The sequence below is a fragment of the Podarcis vaucheri genome, assembly GCF_965113315.1.
Source record: "Podarcis vaucheri genome assembly, chromosome: 3".
NCBI lineage: Eukaryota > Metazoa > Chordata > Lepidosauria > Squamata > Lacertidae > Podarcis > Podarcis vaucheri.
The window spans coordinates 54,940,334-54,960,238 of record NC_138761.1 but is presented as its reverse complement, the minus strand read 5'-3'; the positions used below and the strand labels follow the sequence as shown (position 1 = coordinate 54,960,238).

Here is a 19,905-nt window from a genome sequence, read left to right as displayed (position 1 = left end):
TTAAAGGTCGTACAAAACATTTGGATATCCGCTTTCAAAATGTTTGTCAAACGGTAAAAGCGGGAATTGTTAAATTAAATTACTGTCCCAGTCATGAAAATCAAGCTGATGGTTTTACAAAACCGCTTGGGTTTCAGCGGCATGAAAACTTTTGTGAAGAAATGGGTCTGAAGTAATTTTGTTTTTTGTATTGCCAGCGAGAGGGGGTGTTAGGGTGTGAAACCTAAGACGCTGGCAAGTTAGCAATGTCATGTAACTTTAAGTAGTCAAGCTCGTTAAGTTGTTAAGTTGCTCAGTATATAAAGAGTGTTTGTCTTCTCTGTCTGTGGGGCGTGAAGCAAAATGTCCGAAAGCTCCGGAGGTGTTTCTGTTATCTTTCTGCAATAAACCTGTCTTTGGAAAGACAGGCTTCCCTGTGTCGTTATTTCTTTGCTGCTGAGACTCTGAAGCTTGTACTGCAACAAGAATCTCTGCACTGGACTTAATTAATACTCTGCAAAGAGAGCTGTTGCTGGTGGCGCAGCGGAAGTGTTTACTGGACCAGTACAAACTCTCTTAGGGGGTACGGTCCACCCCAGGTGTCATCACTGAGGGGGGGTGACAAAATGACAAAAATGCGAGTTGTTGTTTTTTAATGGGGCTCACAAAACTTTTTAGTTCTGTCAACAAACGTAATGAAATGCGGCTGCCATTGGGTGCCACATTGGGTGCGTGGGCCGGCACTTACCATGGGGCCTGCAGCATGCCTGAGCCACATGTCTCTCCTGGGAGTGACATGGTGGCTTGGGCACCTGCAGGCTCCGTGCTGCCTGAAACAGCAGCGTGAGACTTGCGTCTGCCCACCACCTCTCCCTCAGCCACCCTACAGCTGAGGGGGAGGTGGCGGAGAGGCTCCACGCAGTGTGCTTGCTCCGCCCCCGGCTGCAGGACGCACACCGCACCCAGCACCTGAGTGGCTAGCTACACCGCTGTCAAGAGAGAGGAAGAAATAAAATGGGCAAGACCGATGGTTGAACCTGGGTTCAGTTCAGCAGTAGATGTACCTCAATCAAACTGCAAAGATGGAAGGGACACACCAATAGCCTTCTTTCTATATTACACTTTTCTTCACTCATACACACTGTTAACACAACGTATGTACCAAAATGAATTTTTACAAAAAGAAGTCTAGCAGTTCAACATACAAATCAAGCTATATGGAAGAAGCCAGAAATACACAAGAAAAATATGAGGAAAGACTTAGCTTTCAGTTTCACAATAATAAATTCAAAGCTCTTCTTGTAAAAAAAGAATTCAGCGCCACTTCACTTTTCAACAGAACACTCTATCATCCCACTTATAATAGTGAAACATGACAATCTGTTAACTTTTGATGGCGATATCTTTGAGCACACCACTGTGAAACAATCCTGACACCACCTTTTGGTTTCAGTCAGTTGCAATTTGGGAAAGAACTCAATTTGTGTCTTTCTGCTGCTAACGTTTGCCAAACGCTCTCCCCAAAAACCCAGATATGGAATGATAACAGCACTCCAGGTTGAAAACCGCACAGGCTATACTCACCCCATTCTTCCTATGGCTTCCACAGTTGGCCACTAACTCTAGGTAACAATTATTTCCTGCAAGACAGTCATGGTACTTCCACACTATACATTTACTGTGTGACCACTGTGTGTTTACTCACGTTTTACAGAGCATATCATCGTGGAAACATTGCTGCCCCCCTTAGGCTTTCCCTGTAGTTCTTCCCCTTTTTCTCAGACCTCAAAAGAGCTATGGTTTACCATTTCCACCCCTCAACCACCTTTTGAATGGAAATACAATCTCCTCCTTTCACAATATTACCCAGCATCATTCAGTAAAGCAGAATATTGGAAGATCCAGGACACACAAAATGAAGTTGTTGATTACACAACGCAGAGCTCATCTCTGGAATTTGACACAAGATGCAGTGACAGTCACCAACAGGAATGGTTTTTTAAAATGAATTAGACAAATTCAAGGAGGATAAGGCTATTAATGGCTTCTAGCCACGAGGGTTATGCACTGCCTCCAGTATTGGAGACAGAAGGGCTCTGAATGCAAGTTGTTGGGAGCGCAAGTAGGAAGCATGCTATCACATTCAAGTGCTGCAGTTTGCAGTGCCACGCTGCAATGTTAATTCCTCTATGAGGGGCTCCTCATGGAAGCAGCAGCTGGGGAGAATTTCACAAACTGTGTGTGGGCTTTACATCTTCCTTTGGCAATTGCTCTCCATCCACCCCACCACCCTGCTTCCCAGAAGTGGCCTGCATAGTAGGACAGCAAATTCTAAACAACATTAAAGATCATAACGTGGAAGGATAAAAACTTAAGAGTAGCCCTCCTGGATCAGGCCAGGAACCCATCTAGTTCAGCATCCTGCTCTTACAGAGGCCAACCAGATGTCACAAGCAGGATCCGAGCATTCTCCTTCCTGCAGTTTGTAGTGCTAGTCAGATCCACTACTTAAGGCTCCATGTTATATATACGTGCAGCAGGGTGCCCTTAAGTACAAACAAGGAAGAATGAATGAAGCTTTGTACTTTCTGGAGGTCATGGCAGAACTCCACCTGATCACATTCTGCACTTTGCTTTTTATCTATAAATTAACCATATCTCACTCCTTCCTAAAGCTCTGCAGTGACAACAGCAGGATATGCCATAAAAATTGCAATACTTGTGCTATGTCCTTAAATGCCTTATTTCATAGTGCAATCCTGTGCATGCCTACTCAAAAGTAAGTCCCACTGGGTTCACTGGGACTAACTCCCAGGCATGTGGGTATAGGATTGCAGCCTCCATTTCCCATATTGTGGCCGAAGAATCACTGAATGCAAATGACCTTCATTTTTCTTGCCTAGAAGGTGGGTTGATTCAGAAAGACATCACTAGACACTCATATTTACAATGACCCGGGGACAAATTCATCTGCGGATATGACAGCTTGCTTTAAAAGCTTCCTCAAAGATATAGTCACCTGCATAATGACCCATTTATACTTTCTGGACTTGTGTGGCTGTGTTCTTAGCTGCTTCTGGCAGTCTTTCCTGAACATCTGCCAGAAATACTTCATTTAATAAGAGAAAGTGTAAAATATTTGCTCCCTTAGTATCTAGACAGAACTGTTGGATGCCACATTGTGACAGTTAACACAGGATTTATAAGGGGAAATATTAAGGTTGAACAGAACATTTATGAATATTTCTTTTCATTTCCCTCTACATATCCCTGGAAAACAGAGATTTTCTTGTACAACATAGCAGCTACAGCAGAAGTGATAAAACTGAAAATCTCATTGGGTCATGTAGTTAGCAAATCCTCACAAGCATTGCTGAAATTTCTGGAAATTTGGAAGTCATTTGGGTGGTTGGGACTGGAATAGTTGTTTTCAATTTAAGACAAGGGGTTAAGACAATAGAGCTGAAGGGGTTGACAATAGAGCTGGATTCCTAGAATAAGCTTTGTCACACCCTCTCTTCTCCTATGAGAGAGAAGTGAAGTCTTCTCTTCATCTTCCCTCTCTCGCTTTGCCATGTAACTGACCAAGACAGACATGCCAAAGCAAGCTCCAGGCTTAGGGCATGTGTTTGAAGCTATCTTCCTATACTTCCCTCCCCTCAAAGGCACACTACTCCATTGTCTCCAAAGACAGACAGATGCCAACAACCGAAGAGTATTCTGCCTGTGTTCTCCTTGCTGCTGCTTGGATAAATGCATGAATCTGACCCTCGAAACATTTTGTAAGTAAATAATTTTAAACTTACTTAACAGTAAGTGGACCATTCATTGTGGGAGGAATAAAGAGGAGTGCTGTTTGCTAGCAGACTAAATGGGATAAAAGAGTCTAAAACCTATATTTTTAACACTGTGCTGCTGCCTGACATTTGTGAGTTTAAACTCTGCTACTGAATGCTCTTTCCTGCTGGAGAGTGGGTTTAGTCCTGTATTTTGAATCCAGGCATTCTTGACTATTCTTTTGTTATCTACCTCACACACATGGGTCAGAGGGATTCATATTTTTCCATAATAAATGTGTACAATTTAGTATATTTATGAATCATGTTTACTCAGAAAATCTACTCTGCTAAGTGGCACTTATTCCCAGGTAAATGCACATAGGATTGCAGTCCCAAAAGCATAAATGCCTTAGTACGAAAGCTCTTTCAGTTCTGTAGCAGTGAGTGTGACACAATCACAAGTCCACTCAGTACAATAGCAATAAAGAATAAACTTCACCATTCCCGTATGTAATCTCTATTTAAATGATGTTCAGGACAAAAGCTAACACCCTTCATAAGACCATGAACTCAAAAACATGTTTAGCTTGTACAGGGGGGAAAAGATACACTTACACTACACCCCATTGCGAATATGAAGTTTGGTGAGCCTCAGAGGAAAGGCTTGTGGGTGTCTAATTGCCAGTTTTTGTAGTTGTCAAGTTATTGAAGTATTTAAGGTCATATTTAATATCCATCACCCACAATCCTGACCCAAACAACAGCCAGCCCATGCACTATCCACTTTATGTGACTTCTGAAAAGGTTTCTCTTCTATGAAAGCTCACACAACAATAGGTATGTAGCTTTAAACTATAGGACACTTTTGTTACTTTCATTTATTCCTTTAACTATTCATAATCAGTACTTTTCATAAAATGTATCGGGGTGCCTTACAATTTTTTAAAAATACAATAAAATCAGTTTATAAATAGCCGTAAAACATAAGTAAAACATCAATTAAACTTCAGTAGATACTGGCTGGATAAAAATTCAGATTGTGAGGTTCTGTCTAAACACTACAGTTTTCTGAAATAGTTTAATTCCTAGCCCTCAATTTACTATGAGCAAAGATTTCCAATGCAATCCCAGTATGTACACAACTTCAGGAACCAAAATAAATTTATAGAAAACCATAATACTGTATTTTAAAATCCTACAATCTTAATTCCATTTTGCAAGGAAATAGGGAATGTGAGAGCTCTGACTCAATTCTGGAAGTATGAGGTCACAGATCAGCTTGCTAGATGAAACGTAATAGTCTCTTACATAAGTAGCCATGAAAAGTACCTGTATGCAAAACAATAATTATGCTTCGCTTGCAACACAGATTCATCACATTGACATTGTGGCCAGAGTCGGGATTACATTGATTATATCTTTATGCATACCCCACCTTTTTCCCTGATGGGACTCAAAGTGACTTAGAGACGAAAATAAGAACTGCTAAAAACAAAAAAAAAAAATAATTAAAAAAGAATTAAACATTGATAAATCTATATATACACACAAAATCTATTAAACCCATACCAGTAATTACAACCAGCTCTTTCATTAAAAGCAGTCCATTCCTAAAAGCCTGTTGAAACAAGGAGGTCTTCACCTGCTGGCAGAAGGACAAGGAGGGAGCCAGTATAGTTTCTGGAAGGAGTACCAAAGTCTGGGAGTAGCCACCAACAAGGCTCTCTCCTGCATCCAAGTGTGCCTGTGAGGGTGGGAAGACTGAGTGAAGGGCCCTCCTTCTATTCAGTCCCCTCAGAAAACCTTTAGCCAGGTTCCTATGTTTGATACTCTCCAAGGTCAGAGCCATAGCTCAGTAGAGCACCAGCTTTAGGTGCAGAAGGTCCTCCACTGAATCTCCTGCATCTCCAGGGAGAAATGTGAAAGACTTCTGCCTTAAACCCTGGCGACCCATTGTCCAACAGTGTGGACCAGCCTCCCTCCACCAGGAGCCCTCTGACTCCCATCAGCCCCAGCCATTATAAACAGTGGTCAAGGATGAGAGGGGTTGGAGTGGAGTCCAACCGGAGAGCCTCCTGTTCTTCTGCCATGGTTTAGCATTACAGAAATAAGCTAGCAAACTTCAGGCTTGCATGTTGCCCCTCCACAAACAGAATGGAAACTTTCATTTCCATTTTAGATGAACCTCAGTGCGAGAGTTTTCTTTCACTCCCTTTTTTCTCAACCTGAGGGTCCCAAGTTTCTCTAGAGTGCTTTTGCCCACCACTGGGGAAGCCAGCCCCTAGTCCTTACTGCCTTAATTCCCTATGGCTTCCCTTGCTATACCTTGTATGAAGAGCCTGGCAATCTGCCACACCAGCAGCTCCTTTGCAGGTTACAGCTTCACTCTGCTTGTTGCATCTCCATTCCATTTTCTTCCTCCCACTTACAGAGCAACGCTGTCTCCACTGCACAAGCCCCTTTCACTCAGTTTGCTGTATCACCCGCACATTCATATCCTTTCCTCCACTCATGCGTACACACATCTTTGCTCACATTCTTCCATGAGGTTTTTCCATTACTCTCCCAAACTCACTCACTTGCTCACTCACTCACTCACTCACTCCATGTTTCTTTCATGCGTTCCCTCTCTTCCTGTCTTGGTCATATGATCGTCTGTGTAGTCTCCCCCTCCATTTCCTACCTGGGACTCTCCTCTCTTGTGTTAACAGCTGCTGCTTTATGCCTCATGTTTTGTTGCCCCACCAGTGTTTATATTTACCCTCATCTTAAGACTCCTCCCCTCCACCACTGCCCTGCACAAGTTGCAGGGCTTCAAATACAGTTTAACATTGCATTCAAAACCCTAAACTGTGGTTAACAGAAACAAATCAGATTCATAAACTAGCCACAACAGCTTGTCTTGGTTTCAGTAAAATCACAAACAGTGGTTAATCTAAAACAGAAAAAGCTTCCAAGCTCCTTGTGACCATGCCAAAGACGGAAAGGGAGTGAACTACCCAGCTTATTGCAACTCATTCTCATATGCTAAACTATGGTTTAGTGCTACATGCAAACAAGGTCAAAATGTACTCCAACCAAGGCCAGTGCTGGCATGCATCACACTGAATAGACTTGCTTCAGGTGGCACTGGGGCAGGGGTAAAAGATAAAGGCAAGGCTTGGTTGGTGTCTGAATGGTGCAGCAATACCTCTGTGGGTGGGGGGCTGCAGTACCATTTGGACTCCACTTCAGGAAGCAAAATGTTTTTGGAATAGCACCAATTCCATTCCACCACCCCAGGTGCATACACAAGCCTTTAGGGCATTGTGGCCTTCTCCCTGAACTGAAGACATCAAGTGGTGGGGAGGGTGGAAATGTAATATCCACTAAGCCAGTGTTTCCCAACCTTTTTTGGGCAAAGGCACACTTGTTTCATGAAAAAAATCTCGAGGCACACCACCATTACAGCCCCGTGACATCAGCGCGCAGCGTCACGCCGGGAGGGACATGAATTGCTAGCAAATTACATAATCACCTCCTTGAGGGCTGGCTCATCTTCTCCGAAGGCAGAACCCCATTAATTAACAGCACAGACTCACACCATAGCCAAGACGAGGGGGGGGGGAAACCTCAGTCATGCACAGTCATGCACATGTGGGGGCTAAATGAGGACGAAGACCGGGCAGAGAGCAGGGTTCAAATCACCCCACCTGGCCAGGACAATCCCTGGGTGCTCCCTTGGGCCACTCGCCTGACCCACCTCGCAGGGCTGTTGTTGCGAGGATAACACGGGGAGAACCACGCGCGCCCCCCGGGAGCTCCTTGGAGGAGAAAGCGGGCGATGAATGCAATGCACGAAATATATGAGAGGCGACCAGGTTTTGCAGGTGAGGGGCCCCCGCCAGCCTCCGCTTCCAACACCCGGCGCAACGACGCCGAAGTTTCCCCCCGGGCTCGGCTCGGGGAGCAGCGCTGCTCCCCCCCGGCTCCCCTTCGCCGTCCCGGCTCTCTCTGCCGCCCACTGGGGACCCCCCTCACCTGCCAAGTCCGGAGCGCCGGTGGAAGTTGCATGCATGCATGCAGGGCGCCGCGTTGCCATTGCATTGCACTGCACTCCATGCAATGCCTGCACGCATGCATTGCCTTGCACGCCCGCCAAGGGGTCTCCCTGCGGTCCGATGCGTCCCCTCCGGCGCGGATGCAGCATTGCAAAAATAAACCCCCCCGACGCAGCCCTACCTGGGGGGCAGCCTCCGCCGCTCCGCCTCCGCGGGGATCCCCGGGCTCCATCCTGCCGCACGATCTCCGCGGGGGCGCAGGCAGGCTGCGCGGGGTCTGCGCGGAAGAGCCCCTGCCCGCCCGGCCGCCGCCACTGCGCTCATTCCATGGCCGGGAGAAGAGCGCTTCAAACAAAACGCCCGGCCCGCCAGGCCACGCTGGGAAACGTAGTTTGCGCACCCCACGCGGGCGCGGAGCCCAAGGGTGAGGGGACTAAGGATCCCGGCAGCCCCCGCGCCGGGGATGGAGGGGGAGAGGCCGGGTGCAGGGATGGAGGGACGGGTGGGCGAGCGAGCGAGTGAGTGAGTGGCAGCCGCCAAGCCTTGGCCGAGAGCCAGGAAGGGCCTCCCCGGAGGAGGAGGGAGGCGCAGAGCGGGAGGGAGGGAGGGAACCCCAGGGGTCATCTAGTGACGGCGCCCCAATCGAAAATTTGACTTAAAAAAAAAATCTTTCGAATTTTTTAATTTTTCCCGCGGCACACCAGGCAACATCTCGCAGCACACTAGTGTGCCGCGGAACAGTGGTTGGGAAACACTGCACTAAGCTCTCCTGTATAAGTCAGATAGGACAAAGCTCTATCCCAGAACACGAAGACTGTTTCCATGGTTGCTTTCTGCACTTCCTGGTTTAACATCAAAGCAGTGTTGAACAAAAGCTACAGGAAGTATTGCTTTTAACAAATACAGAGCAGACAGCTACTCTGTCTACAGTTCAACCAGGCCACAACCAGCATATTCTGAAGGTGCAGTGCTATGAGAAATGCAGAGATTATTTGAGGCATGCATTTGCCCTCCCTAAAAGTAAACACCTGTGCAGCTGTGACCTGAAAGGCCTTTAAGTTGCCTTTAAGTAAATTTCTCTAGTCACTTAAGGCAGCATAGCCAAACTTCAGCTAGAGTACAACCTGGCTCTTTGCAGCTGGTCACAGCTGCCCACTGAAGTTAATGGGCTAATGAGTATGAGGGGCTTCTGCATAGGATGCTATGCATATTCCATTAACTACACCAATTTAAATTAAGATGCTTTGCTCAAAAACCTCTGAAGTTCAAAAGGAGCCACAAAGGGCAGCTTGAATAGCCCTACGGAAGTTGCTCTGTTCCGCTCCTTTAAACCTTGGGAATAATTTCACAGAAAGAACTCAAGAATGTTAAGGTCCTAAACTAAAGGAACAGGAATCTTACTCATTCTTAAGTTTAGACAGTCCTTATTATCACATGATGCATTATGTTATCTTGCCACCAATACCAATAATCAATAACAGTTCACACAAATAGACAAAGTTTTGAAACAAAAATACCATAGAACAGGCATGTCCAACCAGGAGATTGCGATCTACCAGTAGATCCCTGCCTGATCCTAGTAGACCCTTACTGATTGTGGGATTAAATAAAGTTTACCAAAAGTTAACAAATAAAAGCTGAAGAACTCTGGGCAATCCTCCGCAAAAAAAGGCTCAACAAATCTGGGCAATCCACCCACCCCATGCACGCTCCTCCTCCATCCAATGACAATGGGTTGATCACTGCCAGTTTTTTTTATACGGGGAGTAGATCAGTCTCCAGGGAGTTGGATGTACCTGCCCTAGAAGATACAGTATAAGGTGGAAGATTTATATAGTCTAAATATTCCACTATCACTCTGGTGAGTGACGGAAATAAATTGATTCATTCAATATTCCACTAGGGGAGATTACATCATCCTTGGTCTTGAGCAGCACTAGCAAACATTCTTGACAGTGGCAAGAAAAACTCCTCCATTCTGGCACAACTTCACATAGGCAAGCAGCAATTCCCACCCTTGGCTCTAAAATGCTGAATCCACAATTACAGATCTGGAGAGAGACAGGTTGCATCTCCTTGAGCACCCTGTTGCACTTCATCAGCCAAAGCTCATTATTTTAGACAACCACCACCTCCCGTTGGTGGATGGCAAAGCAACTTCAGCAAAGCGGCCGTCCATAGAATGTCACAAATGTCTGGTCTCCTGGGCAACCCCGTTCCCTCCCCCACCTGCTCCTCGCCGAACGTGAGAAGGCAACCAACGCGTGTCCGACCCTGACACAAACGCACCCACCCGAAACACACAAGGGACCTTGCCGGGTGTCATTCTGAAGTCTATATGGTGACGATGGTCTGGTGTTTCCATGGAAACGGGGAAGAAGGGAAGCTGGAGCCGAGCATGCTGCAGGCGCACAAGGGAGCCAACATGTGGCAGGAAGATGCTCGTTGCCTCCAGCTGCCCGGCCTCCCTCCGCCCCACACAATGAATGGGGATAAGGGGTGTTTGGTAGGGCGGACGCGGGAGAAGAGAAAAATCCCACTAATGCGAGCGAGCTCTTTGTACGGACGCGGCCGGTTCCAAGCCCTCTCCCTCCTGAGACCTAAGCAAGCGACTTGCATCCACCGGAGACGCTTCTGCGCTCAGAAAGGACCAGGGCTGCCCCCCCCCCCCGCGTCCCCCTGCACGCCCAGTTCCCCAGAAGGAAGCTGCGAAGAAGAGTTGCCGGGACACGTACCTGGCGCAAGGCAGCCCTCGGCATGGGCGCTGGGCGAGAGCAAAGGCGGCACACGAGCGGCGAGGGGAAGGCAGGCAGGCTCCGCCCTCGGGGTGGGTCCCTTCGCCAAAGGAAAACAGGCTCCTTCGCTGACGCTCCTCTCAGGCACTTCCTTGCAAAGGGCCGGAGGGAGAGAGACAAAAAAGGGGGCTACTTCCCTCGGTCCTTCTCAAAGCCCCGCCAAGCAGACACAGGCAGACCCCCCCCCCCCGAAATACACACTTGGCTTTCAGCTGTTGCAGAAGCCAATCTCCTTGGTGGAGCATCTTTTCCTTCCCCTCTGCTAAGACGCACACGGCTCTTGCAGAAGGAGCCTCGCGTCCTGCCCAGAGGAGCGTGGCCTCCAAATCAGATCATTATTCATCACCTGGAGAGTTCATCACCAGCTGTGAGGGGTCAGCTTCATCAGGCCTCCTCTCCCCTCACCTGGGGGCAGCCACTCCATTAGGCTGCCTCAGAGGGAGAGACAAAGGAAGCCCCGGGGCTCACTAAGCCCAGCTCCATCAGGCATGCCAGGCCCCTGGAACTGTGCTACCTGCTCAACTGTTTAGAAGTCTGTGATGGAGTTTTGAATTCCCCCATCCCTCTGCACCCCTCTTCCCTTGTGTTTGTATGTAATTTTTCTTTCAAGATTATAAACCTGTGGGTAGGGACTTTCTTATTTTGTTTGTATGCAAACCACTCTGGGAGCCTTTTTGACCAAAGAGTGCAGTACAAATGTTCGAAATAAAAAGGAAAAGAGATTTAGTGTGTTACCATTACTCAGAATGACAAAGGTATCTGATTACTTTTAGAGAGCTAAAGGTGCTAGCTGGTGTGTGGAAGCTTTTGGCTCTGGACTCCAGATGCAGACCAAGCCAATGTACATTTACTTGGAAATATGTTATCCCAAATCCTATGTAATACCTACATGGAGCCATTGGAAGCAGTCACTAGGAGTTTCAGTATGCTGAAAACAGCAAAAATATTTTATAAAAAATCAATACTGGGCAAGGAATTGGGAATTATAGGATCAATGTCATAATGTAAGTTTTCTGTTTTAGAGTCTTCTCCGATACAATAAAGTCTATTACGTAGCAATTTCAAAATAACGGTTCTGGTAAACCTCACCCATTAACATTTATATCTGCTTTTTATATAATAATAAATCTTAAGAATGTCTAGTTAGCAACTAATTGTTTAGGTTTAACCGTTTAAGCTTTATTTTGATTGTACATGAATTTGTATTATATTTAGGTGTATTTCACTTTCTTATTAGGCATATTACTGATCAAAATGCAAGGAACCCACTTTTAAGAGATGGGTGCAGCTTCCAAGCTGGTTACTAAATGGTTTCTTGACATCATAGGCTTCAGTGACATTACCAACACCCATGGGCATAGCCAGGATTTTTGTTATTGGGGTGAATAGGACATTGCTGAGGGGGCAGAAGCTCAGATAATTGAGTACTTTCAATGTTTTTCAATAATATTTGTGGAACTAGCTGCCCCCTGCCCCCCAGCCCCCCATTGGCTATGCCCATGCCAACACCCCTTGAGACCATTGAGCTTCAGACAGTGGGGTGCTGGAAACCTGGCCAGATGTGGCCATAAAGATGAGTTAGGCTTGGTGGACAGAAGTTGTACAGACTTTGAGTGAACTATTATCAAACAGGTGGGGCTCAGAAATAAAGGTAGCTGCATGGAATAATAGCCATTTGTCCTATTTATTGCAATGAGCATACTTGATGCATAATGGGGAGAACTAGATTCCTCTTCTTGCCATTGTTTATATCCCTCCCCCCCAAAAAAAAAATCTGGCCAGTTTACATAGACAGTAAAATACACAATACAATTCACAATAAAAAACCCTTTAAAAACCTCATAAAGGAAAAAGCCCTGTAAAAAAAAAAATCAGAACAACTAAAACCAGGATAAAACACAGCAAGGGTGAACTTGATGCCAAAACAGAAGCACTCCATAGATTGTAATTAAAAAGCCTGGGAGAACAGGAAGCTCTTCACACGGATCCAACCCAATTTATTTATTCTCAAAATGCAAAAGCCCAGGAACATATAATGAAATTGACAACCAGCAGATTGAAAACAAGCAAAAGGAAGGACTTCTTTATAAACTGGATAATTGGGCAGCACTCCATTACCACAGGATATTGTAATGGCCTCTAGCAAAAAAAGACATTAAAAAGATGAATGCCTGCCAGATAAATATACCATGACTACGAGCTATAGCAGCTGAAAGAATAGCCAGAGTTTTCAAAGATGCTTCTGTCTAGCAGATGCTGGGGATTAATGGGATCAATATCACCATCATCTTAATATCCTGTTTGTGAACCTCCCTGGGTAATAATACGCCTGGCCACTATCAGAAGATAGAAATCTATATTCTTGCTATGGCTAATATGGCCTTTCCCCCTAATGTAAGTAAAATTAGTCCAGTGTCAAAGCCAGTACTAAGCAACCAGATAATATGAAGACTAGACTCATGTCCAACACACTTGATTTGCTGTCACATTATATATACCCACCCATTTGATATATACCCACCGACCATTTGATTGCCTGATTAAATTCCTCACATAGGTAGGAAGGAACCTTGAGCCAGTTACTGCTTCACTCAGTCTACCCTACTTCACAGAGGTGTTGTGAAAGTATGGGCAGAATAGAATGATATACAGTGGTACCTCCGGTTACGAACTTAATTCGTTCCGGTGGTCCGTTCATAACCTGAAACCATTCTTAACCTCATGCGTGCTTTCGCTAATGGGGCCTCCTGCTGCCGCCGTGCCACCGGTGCACGACTTCCGCTCGCATCCCAGGGCAAAGTTCGCTACCAGGGCACCTACTTCCAGGTTAGTGGAGCTCTGTTACCTGAAGCGTTCGTAAGGAGGATGGTACATAACCCGAGGATCCACTGTACTCTATCCTAAACTCATTGAAAGGAGGTTAGGATGGAATTAATAAATAATTGTATTAAATTATATTAAAATGTGTCTCTTTTGGTTTTGCATGGTAATGTGTTACTTTAAAACTGTGTAAAACCAAACTAGTAATGATTACAAGATGGTTAATGATTTATATTAATTTCAGAACCTATACACTTTATCAGTTGAGCCATCTGAAAGGGCAAATGACCAGAGTGCTAATGGTGGACTCTCAGGAGTGGTGTGAAGCAAACATCCAGTGTATCTTTTATCTTTCAAGGTATTTATTTGTTTTTCAAATAAAATAAAAAATTGAAATGTTTACATTTTGTTTCTCTTACAACACCTCTCCATACAGACCTGCCTCTTCCTTCCTTACTTCAGCTCTGTCCTTTAGTATTTATCCTTCTCCTGCCTTTCTGAGCAGGTTGTGTTAAACTAGTGTAGAATTATCTATGTACTCAGATTTAGATTAAATAGTTAACCTAAGTAGTATAGTAGTTTTATATGGGTACACATCTTAAGCAAGGAAGGAAGTGGATGGAGGCAAGGTTATCCTTTCAAATAAGCCATTTATCACCACCCTCATTTTCATTCTCAGAAGTTTACAGAAGGGAGAATCACCTGCATTACTATATGCATTTTACAGCCTCTCACTGTGGATACTGCCGTCATCATTAAGCCTTTATGCCAGAATGCTGCATGGATTAATCTAGTAGCATTGGATGTGAATGAACTGCAGTTCATCAAAAGTTGAACTGGGATGCCATAGCAACTGTTAGGATGAATGGCCTTTTAAATGCAGAAAAGGGAGGGGGAAGGAGCAACCTAGAGTGCACAGCCTCAGTGGGGCTCTCTTTGTTTTCTGGTCTCATTTTTGCCCATGCTGCTGGTGGAGTTGTAAGGCAGCCTCTCCAAACCTGTTGTGGACTATTGGTGCCATTAGCACAAGTGCACTGGCTGGGGTTGATGGGAGTTGTAGTCCAAAACAGCTGGAGGGATGGGAAAGGCTGCTGAAAGGTTTGGATAGCCAAGATAACCCTGTGCGATAGTGGGATGTTTACTTGTGGGTCATGTTTTTAAAACCACAGGCAGCTTGGCCTTAACTGTAACACTCAGATCTTTTGGACACCACAGAACAAAAACAAAGAACATTGTAGTTTTTCCAAACAGAACTAGAGATTAAGGACCAGATTGGTCAGCATTACCTAGTGGTTAGAAGTCAAAATTAGAGAGCAAGCTTTCACATTTTCCACGACTCTTCATCAAGCAGAATGTTAAGGCTGTTGTACGCCATCCCAATCTCCAAATTGTGTGAGATTCCAGGGGTTCCAGGAACTTACCCAGGGTGCATGTTTCCTTGTAATGAGGGACAGTGGAGACTGTGGTGTCTTTAGGATAGATGTTTTCTCATTACCAGCCAGATGAGGGACAGGACCCACCCATTTACCCTCTGGAACAAAACCTTTCCTTTGTTACCCTAACCACTCATACTTAGGGGCTATTAGTTCACCAAGAAGCTGGTCTGGCTATTCCAACAGTTGAATCCTTGCTGGATCTAGGAATAAGAAGCTACTCAGGAATACAGCCTAACCCCACCCCCAAAAAACTTACAACAATACTATGAATAATACTGTGACACATCTACCAGTAATTCTAGTACTATGAATAATCTTCTCTCTCTCTTGTATTGCTTTATCTTTGGGCCTCATTTGTCCCTTTGTAATCTGAAATGTTAGTTGGATTATGATTGGTAAATTTACTGTACTAAATTTAAAAAATAAAAACCTCTTGGAGTACTCAAACTGCTTAGGTATGGTCCCTAACCCCTGCTTCAAGTGCCACTAGAATCATTAGCCTAGAGTTGCTGCTCCGTTTTTATGCAGGGGACAAGCAGCCATCAACTCTTCCCCACTTTGCAGACCCCACACCATTCCCAAGTGCCCTGTAGTCTGCAGCAGTAAAAGAAGAGGAAGGAGATGTTAAGGGGGCAGTAGAGGGAGAAGGAAGATGGGAGAGCTCTGACCTGTGAATGTGAACTCTTTTTTTGTTTACAGAATGAAATTTATGATCCAAGCCATTGCTATCTCTGCAAATAGTTTACTTTTACTTTACAGGCTGAACTCTCACACAAACAGAGCAACCCCATGAGATAGCTGATAAGATGACGATACCTAGGTCATCACCTCCTGTGCATTATTTTACAGGTTGTGGATAACATTTCCATTTGCATGCACAGGATCAGTATTATGACATGTCATGACTGTGCTTTTTAGTTAATTGCAGATAACCATATACAGCAAGCCACCATTAAAGATGTGCAAGCGTTCCTGACTTCCTCTTCTATTCCAGATCCTTGCAAATGTTTGCTTCTAAGAAAGAAACATTCTGAACACACTTTCTGCCTAAGGCTTAATACTTTGAGGAAGTCTTTAAAACTTATTTTCACAATGGCCCAAAGCCAGAATCTCTCATATCTATGCCCTCTGGCAATAACAATGATTGTTATCTCTCCTTCTCATTTGCTGCATATAGAACAATTGCATTGCAGGAATCAAGGGATGCTGTATAAAAGGCTCGGTGACAGGGCCCTTACTTCACATGCAGAATGTCCCAGGTTCAATCCTTGGCATCCCCACCAAGGGCTCTGGAAAGATGCCCCTCCCTATGAAATCTTAGTGAGCTGCTGCTAGTTGGGGAAGCAACTGAACTATGGGGACTAATCAATGGTCTAATGTATTTGTTTTATTGTTATACTATACACATAAACATCACAAGGCAGCATGCAAAAAAAGTGTAAAATTGCACTGAAGCATACTTACAGATAACATACAGAATCACAAGTAGGGAGAGCACTGTTCCACTCAGGTCCTGCTTGCCAGCTTCTCATAGGCATCTGGTTGGCCACTCGGAGCACAGGATGCGGGACTCAATGGGCCTTTCACCTGCTCCAGCAAAGTTCTTCTTATGCACTCATAAAGCCAGCTTCTTATCCGCTTCCTTTCTATGTCATCAAACGTTAGCCAAAACAAGACAACAGCATTGTGTTGGGGCCCAGGCAGACAGATTTTGCAGCAGATTTTCAAAAGGAGCTGCCAGAATCTGTCACAGGGTCCATCTGTTTCTGAATATGCCTACAGCTCTCTCTAGGCGTTGGTATAAGCACTGGCTTAAATAAGTTACAGCACAAGTATATCAGCATTTCGATACCTGCATGGCAGGGACTGGGCCCTCCCCTGCCTTTCCCCAATCCTTGAAGTATGCTGGAGATGGGGGGCAGCAGCAAGAGCTAAGTGTACATCATGTGGGCAACAGATGGTCCAGATGTCTCTAGCCACTGGCACCAATGACATCATTGGTTTAGCAGCACTTGGAGGCCTAATAAACTTCTGCACGCCTGACATTTCCCATGCTTTCCCCATGTCTGGATCAATGTGCTCCTTGATCTGGCACCCCTTCCTATTGGCTTTTTATAAGCCTCAGTAGTATCCCCTCCGTAATTCTGTCCCAGAAAAAAAGAGTCTAACAGCCAAGTAATTTTAGCTCTTAAAGTGAGACACAGAAGGAGACCATTGTGAAGAATCAAATAACCATGCTTGGTTGCAGAATGTAAAAGTTTACTTACATACAAGATGATGAAAAGTCTGACTGACTAATGTTGCTGTTGAATGACAGAAATTAAGGATGAGCATCAACTTTATTGTATGATTCTTTGTCATATATTCTCATTGTGTTGATATTAAAAGATAAGGATCTGTGCCTCATTGCCAAAGGGAAGATTCTATTGGTTTCAGTAGGGTGAAAGATTTTATCCTGGATGTTCTCCAGAGACCTTTTATATACGACTCACATCTCGGACTCCCACACTGGGACTTGAGCAGGGCTTCATGTAAGTTGTAATAGAGGATGAATGCTATTGTTATGGCGATGCACTTGTAGAAATAAAAAGTGTTTATAGCAGACGAGCTTCTAGAATAAGTTGGTACATATATTTATTTTGATCTCATTTCCTATTTTTGCACACAGACAAGCAAGCAAGCAAGCAAATTGCCCGGGATTCGTAATAATTATTTTTTAAATAAAAAAAGAGGTAAAACTTCATGTGATTCCCTTATTGTGGGTATAATATATATATTATTGGTACTGGGTATTGTTCATTGAACTATGGGCATTATTTTATATTCCCTGAAACTTCTGGTGTGTTTTAAATGACCTGTAGGTGTTGAATTGATTCAGTTTTGTATCGCAATGCATTATAACTATGGTTAGTGTACGTAATTGTCTGTTCTTTGACCCACTTTCAATACTTTGGACTAGGACTAAGCCGCAAATGTTGACTTTACTTTCCCCTTTAACACACATCATATATGCATGCATCATTCTCATTCCGCCTTATACCCAAAATTCAGCACATAAGAATATTCCAGACTATTGGGCCCAATATATTTTTCCTAGGCTGCATTTACTCTAAGCATCAATACCAGAGATGAATATATGCTGTTGCTATAGGAAACAATGAGAGGTTGAAGTGTTAAGAGTTGGGAGCATATCCCATTGATTTAGCCTTACTGTAGCATTTAAATGGAACATACCGTAATCAAATACTGTCCAAAATGGTTAGTAGAGTATTGCTAACTAAAATGTAAAAGTTGAAGTCTGTTTCCTAATGAGAGACATCTACCTCTACCCCATCCTCTCTGATCTACCTGATCTTGCTCAATCATAACCACCTTGAAGGAAGAGCAGGATACAAATGTAGAAGAAATCAATCAATATTTGTCACAGCATACACTTCCACCTGAAGAGAAGATGGAGGGAGCTAACACCTGAAAGAATGTCAGAGGTAGATACCTTGACATTAGAAGGACAGCTATCCCCCTCTGCAATGTGCTGCAGGAAACGGCACCTTCATTCTCTTTTTGTTACCACTCAGGCCAGAGTAAGTGTCACTGGGGTGTGGAAGCACAAGCCTTGAAGAACTGAATGTTTTCACTAGGCCGCATATTTTACCCAGCCACACCTTAATCGGCCTTGTGCCCAAATTTACAAGAATTAAATACTGCATTTTGTATATTTCCCTTCTTGTTGAAGGGTTCACATTACACCAAGGACTAATTCAATTTAAAAACATCAATGATTATTGAGAGTTGGCTGTGTTGGTTTCTTCAGGGTTCGATATACTCACCATAATCTGTGTTAGCACGAAGAAATTAATCACTGGAATTCACTAACTGTTATAAAACTTTAAAGTAAACTGCAATTAGAAAACCAATCAGAGATCACAATATTAAGGAAGAAATTTTTCTCTTAATTTATGTTAGTGTAATATTCGTGTAATATCCTTTCCCCTGCCCCACTGACCTATTTGGTTAAATAAGTTTTGCAGGTTTTTGGAGCGCTGACAACAGAGGCACTGACTACACATTACCATATATGCAAACATGAATGTGTGAGTCCCCAATGATGGCCTTTTTTCTTTTTTGAAAAGCAGCTTTAGGAAGAGAGAATTTGAAGCAGAGCAGTGTGGGGATTGAGGGAGAAGAGAAGGTGCTTAACTCTTTCCCTTCCTGCCATTTATAAGCTCTAAACAGATTCCCTCCCAAACTGTTTTATGTATGCAGAGTTCAAAATGTGTGTTTGTGTGACATGTTTGTGTGTGCAACCATCTGAGGGTGATTTGGAGCAGATAATCTGTGTGTGGTGAAAGGATTAATCACCTTCTCTCTGCTGCTTCCCTGTTCCAATTTCCCTTCTCCTGAAGTTATTTTTAGCAAAAACTCCTCGAACCTAGTATTCTACCTGTTTACTCATAATGCATAGCTTTGTGCCTGAAGCTTACTAGTCTCAAGATGAAGGGCCAGGATGGTAAACATGTAAAAGGCGAAAGAAGAGACAGGTTTGACAGTGGTTAAGAAGGTGAAATACCTAGGGGTGTACTTGACATCTAAAAATTTGAACTTGTATAAAGACAACTATGAAAAATGTTGGTTAGAAATCAAAAAAGATCTAGAAATATGGTCAAATTTGAAATTGTCAATGTTAGGCCGAATTGAGGTTATTAAGATGAATGTATTGCCTAGAATGTTATTTTTGTTTCAAACCTTGCAGATTCTTGATAAGATGGACTGTTTCAAGAGGTGGCAGAAAGACATTGCGAAATTTGTCTGGCAGGGCAAAAAGCCCAGAATAAAATTTAAAGTACTTACAGATGCAAAAGAAAGAGGGGGATTTGCCCTGCCGGACTTAAAACTGTATTATGAAGCAGCAGCGTTTTGCTGGCTGAAAGAGTGGATGCTCCTCGAGAACACAGATATCTTAGATTTAGAAGGTTTTAATAATACATTTGGTTGGCATGCATATCTATGGTATGACAAAATCAAAGTGCATAGGGCCTTTAAAAACCATATTGTCAGA

General features: G+C 44.0%; 1 protein-coding gene across 7 annotated transcripts in view; it reads right to left on the bottom strand.

Annotated features, from left to right (window-relative positions):
- AGPAT4 (1-acylglycerol-3-phosphate O-acyltransferase 4) overlaps nt 1-19,354 on the bottom strand; it is a 66,444-nt gene extending 47,090 nt beyond the window's left edge. For 6 of the 7 annotated variants that reach the window (XR_014217495.1, XR_014217496.1, XR_014217497.1 and 3 more), the window contains exon 1: nt 16,314-19,351. The gene's annotated coding sequence lies outside the window, so the exon portion shown is untranslated. Of the gene's footprint in view, nt 1-16,313 lie in introns of all 7 variants that reach the window. The other variant, XR_014217494.1, reaches the window with a different exon arrangement.
- Nucleotides 19,355-19,905: the final 551 nt, after the last annotated feature.